Source organism: Tamandua tetradactyla, chromosome X (genome assembly GCF_023851605.1).
Source record: "Tamandua tetradactyla isolate mTamTet1 chromosome X, mTamTet1.pri, whole genome shotgun sequence".
NCBI lineage: Eukaryota > Metazoa > Chordata > Mammalia > Pilosa > Myrmecophagidae > Tamandua > Tamandua tetradactyla.
This window is the reverse complement of record NC_135353.1, coordinates 166,601,322-166,625,176: the sequence shown is the minus strand read 5'-3', so window position 1 is coordinate 166,625,176 and position 23,855 is coordinate 166,601,322. Positions and strand designations below refer to the sequence as shown.

The following is a 23,855-nucleotide window of genomic DNA, read 5'->3' as shown; positions in this document are numbered from 1 at the left end:
CCCATTTAATCTGCTGCCTCTGGAGCCCTTTGTGCAAAGAATCCCGAGGCCCTCTCTTTGTCGGCAGGAAGGAGGCTATGTTGGATGGAGATCATTTCCTGAGGGTGAGATGGCGGGGAAGCATAGGGGCTGGCATTCAGGATCTTTTTTTTTTTAACTTTTGATTTTGAAATAACTTCGAACTTATAGAATAGTTGCAAAAATAATACAAAACCCATATGGAGAACTCTAACATAGACCCCACCCAAATAACCAGATCCACCAACTTTTAACATGGTATTATATTTGCTGTATCAATCTAACCTGTCTGTTCATCCATCCATCCATCCATTCACGGTCTTTTGGCGGACTTGAGTGCCGCCTGCCCAGACTTTTTCTTTGAGTTCTAAGAGTCACATTGTGGGGAAATACAGTGGGTCCCTGAGGTCATGAATGGGGAAAGGAGAAAGAGCTGCGGTTATGATCAGGTTTGAACAAAAAACCAGGTGAATGTGGCCAACACAAACTTTGCTGATGGCATGGAGGGTAAGTGTGCTGGCAAACACCAGTGGACACCACTTTCTAGGCTCCTTGCTATCTTTAAGTCCTTTCCGAAAAATGGCAGGGTTGGGTATAATGAATTAAAGTGTGGGTGTGTGTGTACACACACATATCAGTCGTTTTCACAGTCTGGGGACCTTGGGGAGCTCCCAAAATTCTGTGCAGAGAGAGGAGGAAGTATTCTGTAAAATCAAATCTATTTTCATAATTTTAAGGCATTATTTGCCTTTTTAAACTCTTATTCTCTCTAAAGGGAAGAGCAGAATTTTCCAGAGTCTACATGATGTATGGTAGATAACAGACTGAATGCAATAGCAGATTTAAGAAACCAGCTGTCTTCTATTACTCCAGACATTAAAGAGATTATAAAAATGTAAACCAATGCCACTACACTCACTAAGCTTTTTGGGGGGTATAGTTATTTTTCTCTTTACCAGTTCATTTTTTAAGGAATTAATATTTTCATATCTTGTCAGTTCCAATTTCTAATTTCAGTACCTATAACACACATAAACAAAAACTCTTTGGGGTTCTCAATTTTAAATCATCAAAGGGCTTCCTGAGACCAAAAGATTGAACATCAGTAAAATTTACACATAGGATTATAAACAAATGTAAGACCCCTTAAGTATGGTCAGGATGTTGTCAATTTTCCCAGAATGCAGAGCAGCTCTGCCTGGGACTTGCAGCTTCTGTTGCTGAGAGACCAGGGGACCCTCAAATGAAGCCATCCCAGTGGAAACAGAAGAGGTGCACAGCTTCCTCTGAACCATATGTCTAGCCTTCTACTGAATTTTCCTTTGTCTATTTTCTCTCAGGTATATGCCACCCTCCCTCACGTCTACGTTTCATAGACTGCCCACTGGATCTGGCCAATGAGAGACTGGTAGCAGGAAGAAGGTTTTTTCCAAAGAATTCTCCTCCTTTATGACCTAGAGAGAGGTATTTCTGGCAACTGCTCTGATTCCTTGGAGGTTCTAGTTCCTTCCAGGCAGTGGCAACTACACCTCCAGCTGCCTCCCACTGGCTCCTAGGTAGTAACCTCCAACCATGGGCCCACAACGTGATGGGCTAGAAACAGTACTGCTCTATCTGCCCCGCCAGCCCCAAGCAGGGCTGTTCTTGCGGTAACTAATCCCAGGTTGCTTCATCTTCCGGTGGTTGCCCTTGCACCTTTTGTGACTAATTCCCTCCCATAAATCCTCTCCGTAGAATTACATGGCCAGGAAACTGACTTCCTGGCTGGACCCCAATGAATACATTTGAGTCTCCTAACCTCCAGAGTTGCAGAGAACAAGAACTAATCCTAGAAATGCCTTGATATATTACCAAGATACTTTTCCATCATGGTGGGGGGGAAAGCAACACTCAGTCCTTCCCAGAGTGGGGCAATGGAGGTGGTGGAGAGGAAAACCAGGATCCCTGGTCGGCAATCTCAAGGACTCTCGTGGGAGGATGCGATATGGTCTATATACCTGCAGAGGGCATCTTGCTTCACTTTAACCACCACAGTTCCCCTTTATGAAGGCCATCTTGCTTTGTACACATCACCATATTTAATTGTTCCAGCAAAACTCTCAGTGATGACTACTACTATTTTATAGCTGCAAAAACTAAAGCTTAGGAAGGTTAATAACATACCCAGGACATGCACCTAGTAATGAACAGAGCTAAGATTTGAACCCAGAGGGCATGACTTTAACCACAGTGCCATATCCCCATCCCTTGACTACTGAGGACGCACAATAACTAGCAGTAAATATTTACATGTTTGAGACATGGCCCCAAGTTGTTTTTTCATTAACAACTTTATTGAGGTATAATTTACCTACCATAAGATCACCCATTCCAAACTTTCAATTCAGTGATTTTTAATAAATTTACTTATGTAAACATCACCATAATCTAGTTTTAGAACCTTCTACCACCCTTTATACATAAAGGATGTCAAATCTGAACTCAATTGCCATTCCTAACTCCGATCCCAGGCAACCCCTACTCTACCTTCTGTCTCTCTAGACATTTCATGTAGATGAAATCAAATAATATAAGGTTTCTTATGTCTGGCCTTTCACTTAAACATGATGTTTTTGAAGATCATCCATGTTGTGGCTTTTGTAGGCACTTTCTTTTTATTGCTAATATTACACTGCACATATGTTTAGTTTGGCTAAGGCTGATGAAATGCAATATACCAGAAATGGGTTGGCTTTTACAATTGAGATTTATTAGGTTACAAGTCTACAGTTCTAAGGTAGTGAAAATGTCCAAATTAAGGCATCAACAGGACAACACCTTCTCCCCAAAGAAAGTCTGCTGGCAATCTGGGACATATCTGTCACATGGGAAGGCACATGGCAACGTCTGCTGGTCTCCCCTTCTCTCTCCCAGGTTTCATTGCTTCCAGCTTCTGGCTTCAGTGGCCCTGAAGAATAAGCTTCTCTGGGGCTTATTTCTGTGAGCATCCCTTAGTTTTGTCTTTTTTATCCTCTTCTAAAGGACTCCAATTAAGACCCATATTGATCGGGTGGGTCACATCTCAATTGAAATAACCTAATCAAAATGCCCCAGCTACAATGGATCTATACCCACAAGAACGGATTAACTTAAGAATATACTTTTCTGGGATCCATAAGGCTTCAAACTACCACGATGTATATACCATATTTTATTTATCCATTCATCAGTCGATGGACATTGAGTTGTTTCCACTCTGGGGCTATTATGAATAATACTTCTATGAGTATTCATGTACAGTTTTTGGGTGGACCTATGTTTTCATTTCTTCTGGTTATATACTGTATTAGTTAGGGATTCTCTAGAGAAACAGAATCAACAGGGAACACTCACAAATATAAGATTTATAAAAGTGTCACACCTGACCATAGGAACACAGAGTCCAAAATCCACAGAGTAGGTTGTGAAGCTGACAATTCCGATGGAGGGTCTGGACGAACTCCACAGGAGAGGTTCACCAGCTGAAACAGGAAGAGCCTGTCTCTTCTGAATTCTCCTTATAAGGCTTTCAGTGATTAGATTAAGCATCACTCATTGCAGAAGACATACGCCTTTGGCTGATTACAAATGCAATCAGCTGTGGATGCAGCTGACATGATTATGATTTAATTCTAAGAAATGTCCTCATCGCAACAGACAAGCCAGCACTTGCCCAGCCACCACTTGGCCAAGTTGACACATGAACTTGACCATGACATATACCTGGGGGTTGAATTGCTGGGCCATTTGATAACCCTATGCTTAACATTTTGAGGAACTGCCAGACTGTTTTCCAAAGCAGCTGTACCATCTTTCATTCCCACCAGCAGCCATATATGAGGGTTCCGACTTATCCACTCTTCGCCAATCCTTTAATATCTTTTTGATTCTAGCCATCCCAGTGGGTGTGAAACAGTATCTCGTGATTTTGATTTACATTTCCCTAAAGACTAATAATGCTGAGCATCTTTTCAAGTGTTTAAAAGGCATTCACATATCTTCTTGGCAGAAATGTCTATCCAAATCTTTTGCTAACTGAGTTGCTTGTCTTATTATTGACTTGCAAGAATTCTCTATCTATTCCAGACCAGAGTCCTTTCGTGTAAAGTCCTGATATGCATTAGGTTATTTAATGCTCACAAAACCATATATAGTAGATACTCAGAAAAGTGCCCATTTTAAAGATTAGAGTACTGAGGCTTTAGGGGCATGGAGGGGACCTGGTGATACACCCATACCCGACACCAGACTTCCTTGCAAAGATACTCATTCCCAGGCGCTTAGCTGTTCTCTGCCAGTTTGGGGGTTATTTCCTGAACTCTCTTAGTATAAGCCCTTTAAAAACATTATAACCAGGTGTTCTAGTTTGCTAGCTACCAGAATGCAATATACCAGAAATGGAACAGCTTTTAAAAAGGGTATTTAATAAGTTGCTAGTTAACAGTTTTTAGGCCATGAAAATGTCCCAAATAAAGCAAGTCTACAGGAATATCCAATCTAAGGCATCCAGGGAAAGATACCTTGATTGAAGAAGGCTGATGAAGTTCAGAGTTTTTCTCTCAAGTGGAAAGGCACATGGTGAACACAGTCAGGGCTTCGTTCTTAGCTGGAAGGGCACATGGCGAACATGGCATCATCTGTTAGCTTCCTCTCCAACTCCCCAGGAGGCATTTTCCTTCTTCATCTCCAAAAGTCGCTGTCCGGTGGACCCTCTGCTTCATGATTCTGTGGTGTTCTCTGCTGTGGTTTTCTTGTAGCTCTGTCATTATTCTCTGTACTCTCTGAATCTTCTCCTTTCTCCAAAATGTTTCCTCTTTTATAGGATTCCAGTAAACTAATCAAGACCCACCTAATCCCAGTCTAACAACCACTCTTGATTGAGTCACATCTCCAGAGAGACGATCTAACTAAAGTTTCAAACATACAGTACTGAATAGGGATTAGAAGAAATGGCTGCCTTTACAAAATGGGATTAGGATTAAAACATGGCTTTTCTGGGGTACATACATCCTTTCAAACCAGCACACCAGGCTAAGTCAAACGAAAAGGAAAGGGCCCTTGCCCATGCTTGGGGAGCGATAGTGATGGGAACAAGACTTGGAGAAAGTGGGAGAGGCAGAGAGAGCTTCAGGAGAGGAATGCTTTTAACCACCCTGGAGTGTGCAGCCAGGGCTGCAGGGTGACTTTGGGGCTCCAGACACTTTTTCCTTCGTGGGTCCCAGTGCTATACCCATAACAGATAGAGATATGTTTGTTACATTTTAATTCTATTTTACAGCTCAATATAGAGATGGATATATGATCTGTGCAGGATTATATCCATTCTTTTTCTCGTGATTGTAAAAGAAATTAAAACAGTTTCATTGGCACCTTACAAGTATTGTGGGGTCTAGGAACTAAGACAAAGGAGGAGTCTGTGCAGCTCGGCAGCCTCTTAGGAAACAATACCGTCCTTTGGCTGAGGTGAGATGCGCCTTCACACTCAGCTGCGCGGCGTGCCCACCAGCTGGGTTTCTATGAAGGTTTAATGGTGATCTTTGATGTTATCTACCTCAGTGCACCTTTACACAACTCACTTTGAGATGTTTTATATCCCCAGATTCAGGGAATTTAATTGAATTTCTATAAGAGTTCAGGTATGCATATCACCAACAGTAGGAAAAAAAATCTCTAGGGAAGTTTGTTCTATGTGACAGACAGTGAGTTTCATACAACATGGTTTTTCTCTTTAGAACCGACCCTGTTGGGCAACAGATGTTGATGCTGTGGGCACATGACTCTGTGCTCATCTGCGCAGTCTAGTATTAGGAGCAAACTTGGAAGATTTTACTCTTGCATTTCTATAGTGATGTACGGAATCCAATAAAAATACAATGGGTGTGGAGAAAAGCCCCAAAGAGTGATTATATTATCGCAGGTGATTTCTCAGTTGCTGGAAAGTAACTGATCTTCCTCAGATGGGATGGTAGTGTCTGGCAGGACATTGTCCAGTTGAGAAAGGTTAGGAAACACCAGAGCAAGGGGGTCCCTAAAACAAACATGAAATTTTTCCAACACGAAGGACTTCTGCTTAATGCAGGTTTAGAAGGAAAGATCCACATGATCCAAAATAAAAAGACCATTAACTGTTTTTCCAAACTGGAAGACACCCAAATATTTTAGGAAGGCCAGCATGTATGACCAAAGTAGGATGGTGACTGGGCTAAGGCAGCAACTTCCTAAGATTGAGGAACTTGTCCGGGTGTCAATTTCTAGTCACCTCATTAGAAACAGCTAAAACCAAACCCACAAGGAACCCACTTATCCTTCATCTGAATTAGAAGAAGATGGACTTTTCCATCAAATGCAGTACGTTTTCAGAATCATTCCTCATAAACATACTACAGACCCATTCATGAAGGAATTTTGGAGCTGTATGTTAACAGTGTAACTTGGCCTATGATTTCTTTGTTCATCCTAAACTACAATGTTGACAGCCTCCACAGGGCTCATCCTAGAATACAAAGCCTTATTTTCTGTTTCTTTCCCCTGTCTTAGTAGGTGTAGGTAGAGGCTAGGAAGAGAATGTATCTAGTTTCAAATTCTTTAAAAATTACATTGTTAGGTCCAAGAGAATATTCTTTCCTATTGCCTCCTATTGCCACTTTCATATATTATATTTAATGGCTTAAAACAACATAAATTTATTACTTTACAGTTCTGGAGACCTGAAGTCCTAACATCAAAGTGGCAGCAGGGGTTCATTCCTTCTGGAAGCTCTAGGGGAGCATTTGTTTCTTGGCCTTGCCCAGCTCCCAGAGGCCCCTTGTATTTATGACTTGTGGTCCCTTCCTCCATCTTCAAAGTCAGCAGTGAAGCATCTTCAAATCTTGCTCTCTGACCTCTGCTTCTGTCATCACATCTCCTTCCTGACTCTGACCCTCCTGTCTCCTGCGTCTAAGGACCCATGTGACGACACCGGGCCATTCAGGTAGTGCAGGAGAATCTGCATATCTCAAGAGCCTCAGCTTCATCATATCTGCAAAAGCCCTTTTGCCAAGGAAGGTGACAGATTCACAGGTTCCAGGGACTAGGACATGGACATCTTGGTGGCGCAGTGGGGGGGGGGGGGCACATTATTCTGTCTGTGATAAAGATCAATGAAATTTTTTACATTTCTAAACACAGGAGACCGGTGATGAAAGAACTCTTAAAGCTACATTTCCATAGACCCAGAAGGCTCAGATGAATGACAGCTGTGTGCTGGGGCCCTTTCCTTCAAGAAACCACACTCAGGAACAAGTAACAGGGGCAGCTGCTGGAGATCCCAGGGTTCTGTCAGCACCCACAGAACACTCTCTCTGACCCAGCGTCCTCCACAGAACGCTGTCGGATGGTGGAAGATTTAGTGATAGTAACTGTACCATCCCCAAATATATTCAGGGTAGTTTCTATACTTGTTTAAGAACTTTCTTCTTTAAGGGGATTAATCCTAGCCTTAGTGATTTAACATAATAGCCGTTTATTTCCCATCTATGAAAGGTTCTACAGGCAATTCATCTCCAAGCAGTGATTTGGAGACTTGGACGTCCTCTGACCTGCGGCTCAGCCACCTTCAGCACCTGGCGTCCGGGGCTGACACGCTTGTGTGGGTCTGACCAGGATGGGCAGGATCACAGAGGAGTGTGCAGGCCCAGGGCACACAGGACTTCCCCACACTGCAGTCACTGGAACCCAGTCATGTGATTACAGCCAACTGAAAGGCCAGCTGGGGAACAAAGTTTCCAAGCAAAAGAGCACCAAAGAACGGAAAGCAGGGATTCAGAAAATTGTATGCCAATGTTCACAGCAGCATTATTTACAACAGGCAAAAAAGTGGAAGTAACCTAAGTGCTCATTAATGAATGAATGGAATATAATTCAGCCATTAAAAAAGGAATGAATTCGTGATCCATGCTACAACATGGAGGAACCTTGAAAACATGACGATAAGGGAAAGAAGCCTGACACAAAAGGACATATATTGTGTGACTCTACTTATATGAAATATCTAAAATAAGTTAATTCATAGAAAAAGAAAGGAGATTAGAGACTATCAGAGGCTGGGGGGAAGAGGAAATGGGGAGTTATTGCTTAATGAGTAAAGTTTCTGTTTGAGGGTATAAAATATCTTAGTAATGGAAGGTAGTAATGGCAGCCAACATTGTACAAGTAATTAATGCCACTGCATTGCATACTTAAAAATGGTTAAAGTAATGTTCCAGTAACCATGTTTCTTGAAGATGACTACATAATGATATAGCTTTCACACTGTAACTGTGTGATTGTGAAAACCTTGTGTCTGATGCTCCTTTTTATCTACCTTGTCAACAGATGAGTAAAACATACGGTATAAAAATAAATAATAGGGGGAACAAATGTTAAAATAAATTTAGATTGAAATGCTAGTGATCAATGAAAGGAAGGGGTAAGGGGTATGGTATGTATGAATTTTTTCTGTTGTCTATTTCTTTTTCTGAATTGATGCAAATGTTCTAAGAAATGATCATGATGATGAATATGCAACTATGTGATGATATTGTGAATTACTGATTATATATGTAGAACGGAATGATCATATGTTCAGAACGTGTTTGTTATTTTTTTAAATTTTTTTATTAATCAAAAAAGAAAAGAAATTAACACAACATTTAGAAATCACTCCATTCTACACATGCACTCAGTAATTTTTAGTATCATCACATAGATGTATGATCATCATTTCTTAGTACATTTGCATCGATTTAGGAAAAGAACTAGCAAAACAGCAGAAAAAGATATAGAATGTTAATATAGAGAAGAGAATTAAAATAATAATACTAATAAATATATATATATATAAAGGAAAAAGAAAAAAAACAAAAACAAAAGATACAAACAAACAAACAAACAAACAAAAAACCATATTTCAGGTGCAGCTTCATTCAGTGTTCCAACATAGTTACATTACACTTAGGGATTATTGTGCTGTCCATTTCTGAGTTTTTGTATCTAGTCCTGTTGCACAGTCTGTATCCCTTCAGCTCCAATTACCCATTATCTTACCCTGTTTCTAACTCCTGCTGGTCTCTGTTACCAATGATATATTCCAAGCTGATTCTCGAATGTCGGTTCACATCAGTCGGACCATACAGTATTTGTCCTTTAGTTTTTGGCTAGACTCACTCAGCATAATGTTCTCTAGGTCCATCCATGTTATTACATGCTTCATAAGTTTAGTCTGTCTTAAAGCTGCATAATATTCCATCGTAGGTATACGCCAAAGTTTGTTTAGCCACTCGTCTGTTGATGGACATTTTGGCTGTTTCCATCTCTTTGCAATTGTAGATAATGCTGCTATAAACACTGGCGTGCAAATGTCCGTCTGTGTCTTTGCCCTTAAGTCCTTTGAGTAGATACCTAGCAGTGGTATTGCTGGGTCGTAATCCATTCTGCCATTCCATATCTTTTGATTGGGAAATTCAGTCCATTAACTTTTAGTGTTATTACTGTTTGGATAATATTTTCCTCTACCATTTTGGCTTTTGTATTATATATATCATATCTGATTTTCCTTCTTTCTACACTTTACTCCATACCTCTCTCTTCTGTCTTTTCGTATCTGACTCTCGTGCTCCCTTTAGTATTTCTTGCAGAGCTGGTCTCTTGGTCACAAATTCTCTCAGTGACTTTTTGTCTATAAATGTTTTAATTTCTCCTTCATTTTTGAAAGACAATTTTGCTGGATATAGAAGTCTTGGTTGGCAGTTTTTCTCTTGTAGTAATTTAAATATATCATCCCACTGTCTTCTAGCTTCCATGGTTTCTGCTGAGAAATCTACACATAGTCTTATCGGGTTTCCCTTGTATGTGACAGATTGTTTTTCTCTTGCTGCTTTCAAGATCCTCTCCTTCTCTTTGACCTCTGACATTCTAACTAGTAAGTGTCTTGGAGAACGCCTATTTGGGTCTATTCTCTTTGGAGTGCGCTGCACTTCTTGGATCTGTAATTTTAGGTCTTTCATAAAAGTTGGGAAATTTTCAGTGATAATTTCTTCCATTAGTTTTTCTCCTCCTTTTCCCTTCTCTTCTCCTTCTGGGATACCCACAACACGTATATTTGTGCGCTTCATATTGTCCTTCAGTTCCCTGATCCCCTGCTCAAGTTTTTCCATTCTTTTCACTATAGTTTCTGTTTCTTTTTGAAATTCAGATGTTCCATCCTCCAGTTCACTAATTGTAGCTTCTGTCTCTTTAGATCTACCATTGTAGGTATCCATTGTTTTTTCCATCTTTTCTTCTTTGTCCTTCACTCCCATAAGTTCTGTGATTTGTTTTTTCAGATTTTCTATTCCTTCTTTTTGTTCAGCCCATGTCTTCTTCATGTCCTCCCTCAATTTATTGATTTGGTTTTTGAAGAGTTTTTCCATTTCTGTTCGTATATTCAGCATTAGTTGTCTCAGCTCCTGTATCTCATTTGAACTATTGGTTTGTTCCTTTGACTGGGCCATATCTTCAATTTTCTGAGCGTCATCCATTATTTTCTGCTGGTGTCTGGGCATTTGATCAGATTTCCCTGGGTGTGGGACCCGGCTGGTTGAAAGGTTTTTCTGTGAAATCTCTGGGCTCTGTTTTTCTTTTCCTGCCCAGTACGTGGCGCTCGTGGCTCTCGTCTGTCTGCGGGTCCCACCAGTAAAAGATGCTGTAGCTCCTTTAACTTGCCAATCCGAATCTCGTAGTCGGCCAGGGAAACCGCGCGTGGAGGGGGAGGTCGCCGGCCACCGCAGCTTGGGGGAGTGCCGGTCCAAATTGCCCAGCTGGCCCGAGACGCCACGCGGCGGGAGGGCCCCACTATCCAACGTTCCCAGTCAGACCAGGGAGCCACGTGCGTGGAGGGGACCCCAGTCACCAGCCATCCCGGCTGGGAAAATGCGCGCCCCTCGGGTATCTCACCACAGCAGATTCTCTCTGTCCGTTCAGCTGTTCCAGAATGGGGTACGCTGTCTTTTTGGTCTCTGTCGTGGCTCCGGGAGCTGTTTCGTATTGTTTCTGTTTCTTTAGTTGCTTTTCTGGAGGAGGAACTAAGACCCGCGCGTCTTACTAAGCCGCCATCTTCTCCGGAAGTCCCCCATGTTTGTTATTTTTTTTTAATTTTTATTAATTTAAAAAAAAATTATTTTAAAAAAAGGTTAAAGTGACAAAATTGGTGCATGTCTTACCACAGTTTTTCTTTAAAAGTTAAAGAAGAAGAAACATGTGGTGATTAGATGGCTCGGTTTCACTGCCCCCTTGGGAGACTAGAAAAATACAAATAAAAATATGAGGCTGTCACTATGAAAAAGACTGAGCAGTCACCTAATCTAGCTGTCACCCGTTGTGTCAGAAGACAGATAACCCAGTGGGTGGGGAGACCAGCTATTGTCATAACCCCCAGCTTCAAGAAGAACATATTAGAAAAATGTGGAAAGATGAGGTCTCCACCTCCTTGGGCCAGCTGGCCAATGTGTTCCTGATGATCAACAGGGGCCCCGCTTCTTCCAGCTAGGCCACCACACAGCACTAAAAGAGTAATCAACAGGGCACTCTTCTTGGAAGTCAGCACACTTGTCTCAGTGAGGCTGCAGCAAATGAAAACATTCAGCACACCTCTGGCAGTCAGCACGTGGTAGTCCCTGGGGCACCCAGCCATGCATGCTGGAAATGGAATCAGATCCCCACCACACCCTGGCGCTGTGGCTCAGAGCAGCTGACCCAAACTCTTGGTTTGATGGGAACAATGACACCTGCCCTAAGGAGTGGTCAGGAAGGTTGGGGTCACACTCCTTGACGTCCGTAAGACCCTTCTCCTTCCGAATTCTCTCTGGAAACAGCCTTCAGAGCCAGTGTTATCATGACATGAGGTCATTGTGACCGCACATGTGACTTTGCCTTCTACTGGTGACTCTGTCCTTCCTCACCTCTCCCATCATCTTCCTTAGTGTCTCCTATCTTCCTGGAAGAAGGGTTTGTGCTGGCCAGAGAGAGTATCAGCCAGGGCTGTAGTCCCTGCAAAGGCTGACCAGTGGAGGCTGCACTTTTAGGCTCCTCACAGCCATTAGCAGGCCCCACTTCCTCGCGGGATGTTGGGCGGAGCCAAGGAATCCCTGCCCCGTGGGCCTCTCCATAGCTCACAAAATGGTAGCCAGCCTCTTCAGAATGAGCAGAAGGAGAGGGGGAGAGCAAGACAACTGTGTCTATATTCATAAAATGGTTCCAAGAATGACACGGCAAGGTCCAAATGCTCTTAAACTGTGACACAAAAGCCCCATTCAAATTCATGTCTAGGCAGCAAGTGCATCGCTTTAAAGGGGATGATTTTATCTCTTTTTCGGCATGCCTTGGCCATGAAACCAAAACTGAGTAGGCTCTTTTACGTCAACATATGACCAGTTGTCTCATGGAAGGAGAAAAGTCTTTGTAAGTGCTAAAGTGATACTAGCTAAAAGAGCCCATCAAACTTAATGGCTTACAGAAGTAGTTTTGAAGCTTTTTTCATCAAAGGATGAAATTTACTCATCCTTTCCCAGAAAAAGCAGGCTTATATGTCCACACATATATCTAATCTAACTCTAATAGCAATGAGGTAATCAATAGGATTCACATTTTACTGATGGGAAACTTGAGGCTCAGGGAAACTAAGTTATTTGGCCAAAGTCCAACAGCACCAAGAGCCAGCCTAGAATCCAAACCCAATGATCTAGAAAACACAGGGATATAACAGGGCCTTCTAAGCAACAGGAAACAGAGAAAACAATTTCTTCATTATTTGAATGGATTTGATAAAAAAGCATTGTTACAGCAGTGATGAATTATGATTTCCAACTGACCATTTGGGCAGACCTGGGGTTACTGTGGATTCCTTTCTAAAATGGATTCAAATCTGGAAGAGATGAAAAGAAGTGACCAGAAAACATAACATTATGACAGAAGTATCAAATCAACAAAGACATCACTCCAAATTTTTCCAAATGAAAATTTAGACTTTGCAAACAAATGGTGCCAGAACCACTGGCTATTCACATGGAAAACAACAGATCTTAACTTTCCCTTTGTGCCACAACCCCAAACTGACTCTAAATGGATCATAAATGTCAGAACTGAATGTATAAAATTTCTAGAAGTGAACACAAGAGAAAACCTCTGGGAAATAAGATTCATGAGGACTTTTTAATTAGGACACAAAAGGCACACCATAAAAAATGATAAATAAGATTAAAAACAAAATTTAAAACCTTTACTCTTTGAAAGTCACAGTTAAGGAAATGAAAAGGCAAATCACAGACTGGGAAAAACTTGCTAAACATATACCCAACAGAAGGCTCATATCCCGAATTTATACATAATTTTTATGCTCAATAATGAGATGACAATCCAATTTTTAAAAAGGGCAAAAGATTTGAATAATCACCTCAAAAGAAAATATATAAATGGCCAGTAAGCACATGAAAAGATGCTCAACATCATTAGTCATCAGGGAAATCCAAATTAAAACCCTACACACCTGGGTGGGCAACTGTGGCTCAGTGGTAAAGTTCTTGCCTACCATGATGGAGACCCAGGTGCAATTATCAGAGCCTGCCCATGACAAAAAAAAAAAAAAATCCTACACACCTGTACCAAGTATTGGTGAAAATACAGAGCCACTGAACCTCTCATCCGTTGCTGGTAGGAATGCAAAATCGTGCTTATAGAGTTAACCACACACTTACTACATGACTCAACAATTCCATTCTTGGTACGTACCCAAAAAAAAGGAAAACACATTGTCCATACAAAGACCTGGATGTGAATGTGCATAGTGGCTTTATTCATAATCACCCAAACCCAAGCATCTTGGACTAGTGAACAATAAACAAGCAATGCTAATCCAAACAGCTGAACACTAGTCAGAGACGGAAGGAAAAGCTACCCACCCAGAAGACAGGAGCCTGCAAAGCATTATGCTCAGTGAAAGCTGCCAGGCATGAAAGCCACTTGCTGCGTCCTCTCATTTATCTGACATTTTGGAAAAGGCAAAGCAGTGCACAGAAGGGCTCTGGGCTGGGTTTAATGTTCAGCTGTCACTGTCTCTAAATTCTTAAGTTTTGAATAAGGGGTCCTGCATTTTCATTTTGTACTGGTCCCTGCAAATTATGTAGCCCGAGTTTGGCTTGCCCAGCCCAGCACTTTTAAAAATATGCCCATATGTATGTAGTTCACACACTTACTTATTCCCAACAAGCCCAGTTTCCTTACACCCAGTTGCCTCAAACATTAACTCTACTGCCTGACCCCGGAAGACATTTCAGTTTTCTGGCTTTGCAAAGGCAGTGCTGGTCACCCATGCTCAGAAGTCAGTAAAAAAACAAAGAGGCAAAGTTGTATATGTAGCAGATGCCAGCAGCCAAGTTTGTACTCACTCCCCTTCACACTTAATGCTTATCAGGGGGGGTTGACAGCTGCTCAGTGACAAGACTCCAAAAGAGAAGTAAACACCTCAGCCTGTGCTCTCCCTGGATGAGCCTGAATGTCCTAAGGGCTGAAAGAAATGCTCACTTTGCACCTGGCTGCACCACTGGTCCCCTCGCAGGAAGGCACTGTGATATATTGTACTTGCTTGACACTATTGTGTACCCCAGAAAAGTCATGTCCTTTAATCCTCATTCAATATTGCTGGGTGGGAAACAGGTTTGATTGTTTACATGGAGATATGACCCTCCAACTGTGGGTTGTAACTTTTGATTAGATGGTTTCCATGGAGATGTGTCTCCACCCATTCAAGGTGGGGTTGCCTACTGGAGCCCTTTAAAAGGGAACCATTTTGGAAAAAGCTTTAGAGCCACCAGAGCCTACACAGCCAGAGACCTTTGGAGATGAAGGAAAACACCCCCAGGGAAAGCCACTGAAGAAGGTAGAAGAGAAAGCTAGCAGACAGAGCCATGTGCCCTCCCAGCTGAGAGGTGTCCAGAAGTCAAAGACCCCAGCATAAGCCGGCGAGGTGCTTTCCCACTGACAGAGGGGTTCCAGACAGCAGCAGCTTTTCTTCAGTGAAGGTAACCTCTTATTGGTGCCTTTATTTGGAAAGTTTCACAGCCTTGGAACTATAAACTTACAACTTAATAAATTCCCTTTTTAAAGGCCATTCCATTTCTGATATATCGCATTCCAGCAGATTACAAACTAAAATATATACATTGATTCTCGCAGGGGGGAGACATAAAGAAATGCTACTGGTTCCTGAAATTCTGCTTCAAGACCAGGATAGCCTCTTCATAGCTCACCAAGCTTCGGCTCCCTTCTCTGGAAGGTGATCACTAGCCCCAGATCTATACAATTCCTGCAACCACCATGGACTTACAAAATAAAAAGCAACCCCAACCCCATTCCGTGGTGCCATCTCCAAGGAGCAATCAACACCTGGGAAAAACAAATCAATTTCAAAGCTGTAAAAAATGCCTTGGCGGTCTGCTCTTGGACGCCGCTGGGGAAGCATCACTGAAGTCATTCCTCTCACTGCCGTCATGTCCAAGTCAGAGTCTCCTAAAGAGCCTGAACAGCTGCGGAAGCTCTTCATCGGAGGGTTAAGCTTTGAAACAACCGATGAAAGTCTGAGGAGCCATTTTGAGCAATGGGGAACGCTCACGGACTGTGTGGTAATGAGAGATCCAAACACCAAACGCTCCCGAGGCTTTGGGTTTGTCACCCACGCCACTGTGGAGGAGGTGGATGCAGCCATGAATGCAAGGCCACATAAAGTGGATGGAAGAGTTGTGGAACCAAAGAGGGCTGTCTCAAGAGAAGATTCTCAAAGACCAGGTGCCCACTTAACTGTGAAAAAGATCTTTGTTGGTGGCATTAAAGAAGACACTGAAGAACATCACCTAAGAGATTATTTTGAGCAGTATGGGAAAATTGAAGTGATTGAAATCATGACCGACCGAGGCAGTGGCAAGAAGAGAGGCTTTGCTTTTGGAACCTTTGACAACCATGACTGTGGGGATAAGACTGTCATTCAGAAATACCATCCTGTGAATGGCCACAACTGTGAAGTAAGGAAAGCCCTGTCTAAGCAAGAGATGGCCAGTGCTTCATCCAGCCAAAGAGGTCGAAGTGGTTCTGGAAACTTCGGTGGTGGTCGTGGAGGTGGTCTTGGTGGGAATGACAACTGTGGTCGTGGAGGAAACTTCAGTGGTCGTGGTGGTTTTGGTGGCAGCCGAGGTGGTGGTGGATATGGTGGCAGTGGGGATGGCTATAATGGCTTTGGTAATGATGGAAGCAATTTTGGAGGTGGTGGAAACTACAATGATTTTGGCAGTTCCAACAATCAGTCTTCAAATTCTGGACCCATGAAGGGAGGAAATTTTGGAGGCAGAAGTTCTGGCCCCTATGGTGGTGCAGGCCAGTATTTTGCCAAACCACGAAACCAAGGTGGCTATGGTGGTTCCTCCAGCAGCAGTAGCTACGGCAGTGGCAGAAGATCTTAATTCCAGGAAACAAAGCTTAGCAGGAGAGGAGAGCCAGAGAAGTGACAGGGAAGCTACAGGTTACAACAGATTTGTGAACTCAGTCAAGCACAGTGGTGGCAGGGCCTAGATGCTACAAAGAAGACATGTTTTAGACAATACTCATGTGTATGGGCAAAAAAACACAAGGACTGTATTTGTGACTAATTGTATAACAGGTTATTTTAGTTTCTGTTCTGTGGAAAGTGTAAAGCATTCCAACAAAGGGTTTTAATGTAGATTTTTTTTTGCACCCATGCTGTTGATTGCTAAATGTAATAGTCTGATCATGACGCTGAATAAATGTGTCTTTAAAAAAAAAAAAATACCTTGGCGGTATCTGACACGCAAATGGAAGGGTCCGTACGCTACCTGGCAGAGCACACTTCCTGATGAAAGGCCCAGGGCGATGCTCAGGACAACATGTGCTCTGGGAGGTGAGAAGAATAAGCAGCAGAGGTTTGCACACACTTCCCTCAGCCCCAGCGATGGAGACCAGCAAAGAGGAAAACGGCACTGCCAATTGCTTAGATGCAATTGCAAAGGCAATTTTTAGTGCTAGAGCAGGGGAGGGCACTTTTTCATCAGGTGAACTTTCTGAATCGGTGTCGAGTTTGCTGCGGCAATTCCTGGGGGGACCCCCAATGCATTTGCGGCCTGTCTTAGGTGGCCAGCACCATGAGCTGGGCAGCCTGGCCCCTCCACACCACAAAGCACTCTGCAAGCACAGATTCGTTCTGCCGCCCTCCACGACTGGGAGATGGGTGGGTGGAGAGTTGTTCTTTTCCTTGATTTACAGATTGCTAAAGAATGTGAAGGTGTAAGGGTTCATACTTGTTTTATCTTTTAAATAACCAAGTTTTTATAATGCTGTCACCGGCTCCAAAGTTAACGGAACTGCTACCGAGCGCATGTCTATTCAAGGCTCATCTCAGGCTTTGGGTGCCTGAGAATTGAAATCTCAGAGGTGCATTCTGCACCCCCCAGAGGAAGGCAGAATAGGCCCGTCACCCTCTGCAGACGACCGACCATCAACAGTCCTTGAATCTGAGGCAAGGGATGGAAGTCATAAATATATGTTAGGTCTTTGAGGAAAAACGTATGTGAGAAATAAAGAGTTCCTATATTCCAGTTGGTCTAGGGCAGATCCACAAATAATCTAAGGTTAGGCAGCACTGCATTATGAAAAGAGGCAGATGGTAAGGTTGATTTCTCTTAGGATATGCACGTGCATTCGTGTGTGTGTGTGTGTGTGTGTGTGTTGCATGTACATGAATAGCCATTTAAACTCATTTGAGTCAAGTGCGAATGTCAGCTTCAATGGCAGCCCATCACAACCCACCACAGATGAACTCTCCCACAAATAAGGATTCTTTCTAGTAAATGAGTCTTAACTTGTATTCCACTTACTATGATAACAAAACAAATTATCTCAAAACGCAGTGGCTTAAAAAAATGACCACGCTTATTTTGTTCACAAATCTGCAGTTTGGACAGGGCTTAGCAGGGCAGCTCCTTTCTGCTACTTTCAATATTAGATAGGGCAGCTCAAGAGCCGGGTGCTAGAATCATCTGAAGATTCATTCTCCATGTATGTCTGGAGGTTGATGGTGGTTGTTGGCTGAAGTCTTAACTTGAGCTGATAGCTACAGAGCTCACACGCAGCCTTTTCATGTGGTGTGGGTGTCCTCACAGCAATGGCACTGGGTTCCCGGGGCCAGGGTTCACGGAAAGAGCAGAAGCCCCAGTGGCTGCATGGTCCAGCCTCCAGGCGTCACACAGCTCTCCTTCCTCCTCTGCATTCTATTTGTTGGAGTGTCCAGTAAGCCCCATTTAGTTTTCAAGAAGAGGGAAATACACACATTCCTGATGAAACAGCAAGATTGTAGAAGAGCATATGGGATTGGCAATCTTGCAAGAATGCATGGTTTGCACCCTGAAAACTCACAGTGCACTTGGACATGACACATAATATGGCATTTCCAAGAGCTCCCTCACCATCCACAGATCAAAGAAGCGCACAACAAAAAAATTATCAGTTACTATTTCTTTAACCAGTATTGTTTCTTTAATACCCACAGCACTTGCATAACGCAGCTCCATCTCTGATTCACAAGAATTCACCAGAAAACATAGAATCACAAAGATATTATTTCAGAAGAAATGCCCAATATCCTTGCCCAAAGGAATTAAAATGAGAAACTGCAGCTTGTTTACAAATCAGTATCTCTTTTCTTTCATGCTGGCTTGCAAACAGCACAGCAATGATTTCTGATTTATGTGCTAAATATTTTAATTACACTTGCAAGTCAAGTATCATTCCAGAAAAGACAAATAGTCAAAGCCGAAGTAATTAATTCTTGAAGGTAACCATACTAATATATGCATTTTCCATAGCAGAAATCATTATTCTCAAGACAACTTTCGTTCCCCCTGTAAATTAGGACATTTCTCCCCTAATGAGTTGAAATTGCCTGTATGAGATTATTACCACTGAGCTATGGAATTTCCTTCAACAGGCAATTCCAGTTGCCAGAGAGAGGAGTTCAAAATAGAAAGCAGAGCCTTAGCTTTTAGCTCGTTTCTGAAGAGTGGGGTACAGAATCAAAAATTTAAAATCTGAAATGATTCAGCAGGGATATTCACCATGGACTCAGGTGTTGAGTAGCATGGAGGTGTGTTCAGTTGGAAATGTCTCTTTCTCAGCATACTTTACTCCTTGAGCTTGCAAGAACTGTTCAGGCTGAGAATGCAGTTTCTTTTCCTGTGTGTCAAACCTTGGGCCCTACTACAATCTCAACCAAGAAAGAAATGGTGAAGGGCTCACTCACTAAGTGGGCCACTTCACATAGTGGTCAGATAACCTCTGATCCAGAACATCTACCAGATCTTCCTTCTGCTCTTTGCAGTACAGCAGCACTTCTCCTGCAGCCCCCGTTAGAGAAGATGGGTCAGGGAAACTGCTTCTGCCCATCCTGGAAAACCAGACAACCCTTTGCCTATGTGTTCTTTCCAGGCCAGCCATCATCTCCCAAGGACTAGGCAGCCCCTGAGTTGTTGGTCAATTCCAGGGAGGGAGGGAGGGAGGGAAAGAGGAGAAGAAGGGAGGCTGGAGGGAGGCAGGAAAGGCCAAACCAATCCTTGGGCATGGACTTAGATTCCTGAGGGCAGGGACCACAGATCCTCCCAGGACCTAGCCCCGCCCTCAGTGCCTCTCCTGACAACAGTAAGTCTCCACTGAATTCTCAGTTAATGAATGTCTGATTGCTTCTGGGATCCTTTTTCTGTTCTTTAAAAATCATTTATTCATGGGCGAGCCACAGTGGCTCAGCAAGCAGAGTTCTCACCTCCCATGCCGGAGACATGGGTTCGGTCCCCAGTACCTGCCCATACCAAAAAAAAAATCATTTATTCATTTGATTCACTCACCAACTGTGTATGAGGGGATTGTCCCATGATGAAGGAGGCATCATCCTTGTCCCCTGGAGCATATATTTCAATAGGCTTATGTAGTTTCAACTCAAACTTATTTATGGAACTAGAGATCAAATGCACATACATTTCTCTTGAACCAATTGGCCGTGACTTGTTCTTGGGTTGTTTTGCATTAAAGTAAACTGAATTGGTTTTAAAGTAAACACCCAGACTTTCATAGTTTCACTACTCAAAAATCTCTTATAAAAAAGTTATTTCTGCACATGATAGACTCCTTGGCAAAGCAAAGAGACTACAGTAAACATCTGCAAGTTGTCCCCCTACTTCATCCCGTAGCAGGGCGGCGGAAAGAGATGACGTCTTTTCATCCAAAGCTTATCCAGCGAGGCACTTTCAAGTTAAGCAAATGTGGAGAAGACATTCTTTTAAGCAAAAGAAACCAGGAGAAACAGTATTCACTGCAGGGCTCTGTCTATGTGAGTTTTAAGATCAGGCGGCAATAACAGTGACAGCAGCGAGCACGAAAGTTACCCCTGGGGCGGGAGGTGGGGGACACAGTGACTAGACAAGGGCATAAAGGAGCGTTCTGGGGAGCTGGAAGCATTCCACACCCTCAACAGGGTGGTGTTTGCACAGGTGTTCACATATGAGAAAATCATCAAGCTTCAGACCTAAGATTCGTGTCCTTTGCTGTAAGTTCCTCCTCAATGGCGGGGGCAGTGGTGACAGGGATGGGGTAGGACTCATGCCACTGTACAAATGGACAGAAGGGACCCCTACGAGCTGAGGGGAACATTTCCAGGCCATGTTGCTCACTGAGAAATTGCAAAGTGCCCACGAGTACCCAAAAGAGGCCACCCTTCACGCAGGGAAGAAAGCAGATGTGAGAAAGTGTCCATGACTCTGTTTCCTTGTGCAGAGCAAACACAGGATGGAAAAATCAGAAATGAAGGTGATTAGTTTCCTACGGGGGGAGGGGGGAGGGGGGAGGACATGATGTAGCACGAGAGGTGGGGAGCAATCTTCTCAGGGTATACCTTGTTGTGTAGTTTTCATTTAAATTTTTTATTCTATGTTAATGTTCTGCTGACTCAAAAACTTCATAAATAATTGAAATCAAACTACAATGGGGGAGATCCAACATGGAATGCACACAGTAGATGAACCTAACACTACTGCAAATGAATAAAATAAACACCCCAGAAGAAAATAATTGGTCTAGTTAACTTTGGAAAATACTATTTCAACAAAAAGAAATATACACAAACATAGTGCTCTAGATGGTACGTTTGCTTTTCAAAGTGGTATGACTTATGAGATCACATAGATCCTGGGACTGAGAAATCTAGTAAATACGTTGTGGAAAACAGGAGGCAGGTATTCACTGCTGGAGAAAGGAGTTGTAACTAGCGGGCATGGGTAGAATGAGCTCTGTGACATGGGGCTGGCATCAGATGTACTAGCACAAACTCATGGCCCTAAATATAACAGGCAGGTATTGAGACGTGTGTATAAATAGGGAAGGAAGGAAGAAGGGAAGGAGGGAGGGAGGGAGGGAAGAAGGGAAAAAAGGAATGAAATCTCTGATCTCTCAGAAGGCCTAGAAGCAATGAGCATCCAGCACCCAGATCTTGGTTTCTAAATCCATTCTCCAATAAAAGGAACTAGAACTCCCTGAAAAAGCAGGTGATTTCATGACTGGGACAGGGAAAATATAAAATGTTTCTGGAATATCGTGTAGTGCCAAACATTAACCAAGTGCTCAAAAAGTGGTAGAGGCATGTCCAAAGGACACTGGATCTCAGGCAAATGAAACAAAAATAAAACAAATCTGGTACTATTTGTGCAATGATAAAAAACACTACCAGTAATGAATTATATAGAACTCATAGAATAAAAAGAATATCCATGAACCCATTACTAATAAACAGATGAGGGAGAATAAATAGCTATTCCTTATAGAATCCCAGATATAGCCACAGCTATAAATTAAAATTGTAAGACAAATTGGAGAAAATATGGACAATATAATGGCAAAGAGTTAATATCCTTTAAAGAATTCCAATGAATAAATGTTGAAGGAATGATGGAAGTAGAAAATCACCATTTGCATATACCACAGTAAGAACTGCTCTATTGGAAAAATAGGGAACAATTAAAATGTTACAACCTGGGAAACCCCTGATACTCTCTCAAACACTAGGGACTTCCAAGTTAACAGGCAAGCCTACCTTTGCTCTTATGAAACTTATTTGTGTGGCAGAGAAGCCCAGCTTACCTATAATTATGCCTAAGAGTTACTTTTGTTGCTCAGATGTGGTCTCGCTCTCTAAACCCAACTCTGTGAGGAAAATTATTACCCTCCCCTCTAAGTGGGCCACGATGTCCAGGGGTGAAAGTCTCACTAGTAATGGGGGATATCACTCCCAGGGATGAGCCTGGCCCTGGCATAGTGGGGTTACCAAAGCTTTTCTAACCAAGAGGGGGAAAAGAAATGTAACAAAATAAGGTTTCAGTGGCTAAGAGAGTTCAAACAGAGTTAAGAGGCTATTCTACAGGCTACTTACTCTTACACAAGCTTCAGCTGGATATTGCTAATTGCCGGGGTTTGCCAAACCCCAATCATCATTCCTGATAAACCTAAAGAACACCCAGGACTCTATACGTGATCCTACAAAAGTTGCACACACTAAGTGTAGTTTTCAAAAACCTAAAGCCTTAACATAATTCCTAGGCCACGTAAGTCCTGGAACCCAGAGTTGCCATTTTCTCCCAGAACATCAACCAGTTGCATCCCTAAATCCCATATTGTCGACACTCCTTTTCAACATGAACAAAGTTAAAACGGGCATAACCCAAATATCCCTAAAGACTGGGAGAAGAATCAAAGGAGAAGGAGGAGTTATAATAGAAAAGATGGAATTTAACAAATGAGTATGACCGCTGAATCATTACATTGATATTTCTTTTAGTCTCTAGCGTCTTAGAGCAGCTAGAAAGAAAACCTACAATTGTGGAACTGTAACCCATACCAAACTGAAATCTGTTCTGCAACTAACTGTTTCAATGTGCTTTGAAATTTATTGGTTTTTTGCATATATGTTATATTTCATGATAAAAAATGTTAAAAGGAAATTGTTTCATCAGGAATCGTCAAGGAATACTAAAAGTAGTGGGTCAAAAAGAGTCTCAAGAACAAAGAGGATGTTTATACAGTCTCAAAGTGTCTCCTCGCAGGATACGTTCTAATCTGAAAGGGGAAACCGTGGCGGGTGCTGGCAGACACCATGCCAACCCAGCAAGCAAGGCCAATGCCACCAGCTGTGGGTCACTCGGGCATCAAGTGCCCCCTGGAGGACCCAGCCTGGCTCCTGTGGGACTCTTCCCCAAACCACTTAATCTAAATGTAACCACAAGGAAAAAAACAGGCAAGCACATTCTCCTGACTACCTGGCTTACATAACTGTCGAGGGCGTGAGAAGCAAAGAAAGAGTGAGAAGCTGCCCCAGACCAAAGAAGGCTGAGAAGACATGAGTGAACACACTATGGGATCTGGGGCCAAAAAAAATAGGGTGTTGGAGGAAAAACAGTTGAAATCCAAAGGCAACTGGGAGGCTAGTTCATAGGATTGTGAATGATAAGACTTGGGGGTGGTATGTGGGTATTTAGGGATACTTTGCAATAATATGACAACATTTTTGTAAGTCTGAAATTATTTCAGAATGAGTAGCTATAACAAAAATTTATGTACATGTTGAACAGCTTTTTGGAGAGGCAAGTAAAGTAGTAGACTCCCAAGTCAAATCCTCAGTCTGACATTTACCTAGTCATGGGACTTCAAAGTGGTTACTGACACACAGGGCCCTG

The 23,855-nt window shown here is 42.6% G+C and overlaps 2 long non-coding RNA genes and 1 pseudogene across 2 annotated transcripts in view; 2 read left to right on the top strand and 1 right to left on the bottom strand.

Annotated features, from left to right (window-relative positions):
* The window catches only part of LOC143670297 (uncharacterized), a 117,733-nt gene that overhangs the window by 29,206 nt on the left and 64,672 nt on the right, over positions 1-23,855 (bottom strand). The window lies entirely within an intron of this gene.
* Positions 442-23,855, top strand: part of LOC143670117 (uncharacterized) — a 28,055-nt gene continuing 4,641 nt past the window's right edge. Inside the window, exons 1-2 of the long non-coding RNA XR_013169279.1 lie at positions 442-525; positions 1,359-1,574. This is a non-coding gene — a long non-coding RNA (uncharacterized LOC143670117). The remainder of the gene's footprint in view (positions 526-1,358; positions 1,575-23,855) is intronic.
* On the top strand, positions 15,522-16,840 carry LOC143671660 (heterogeneous nuclear ribonucleoprotein A1 pseudogene; annotated as a pseudogene).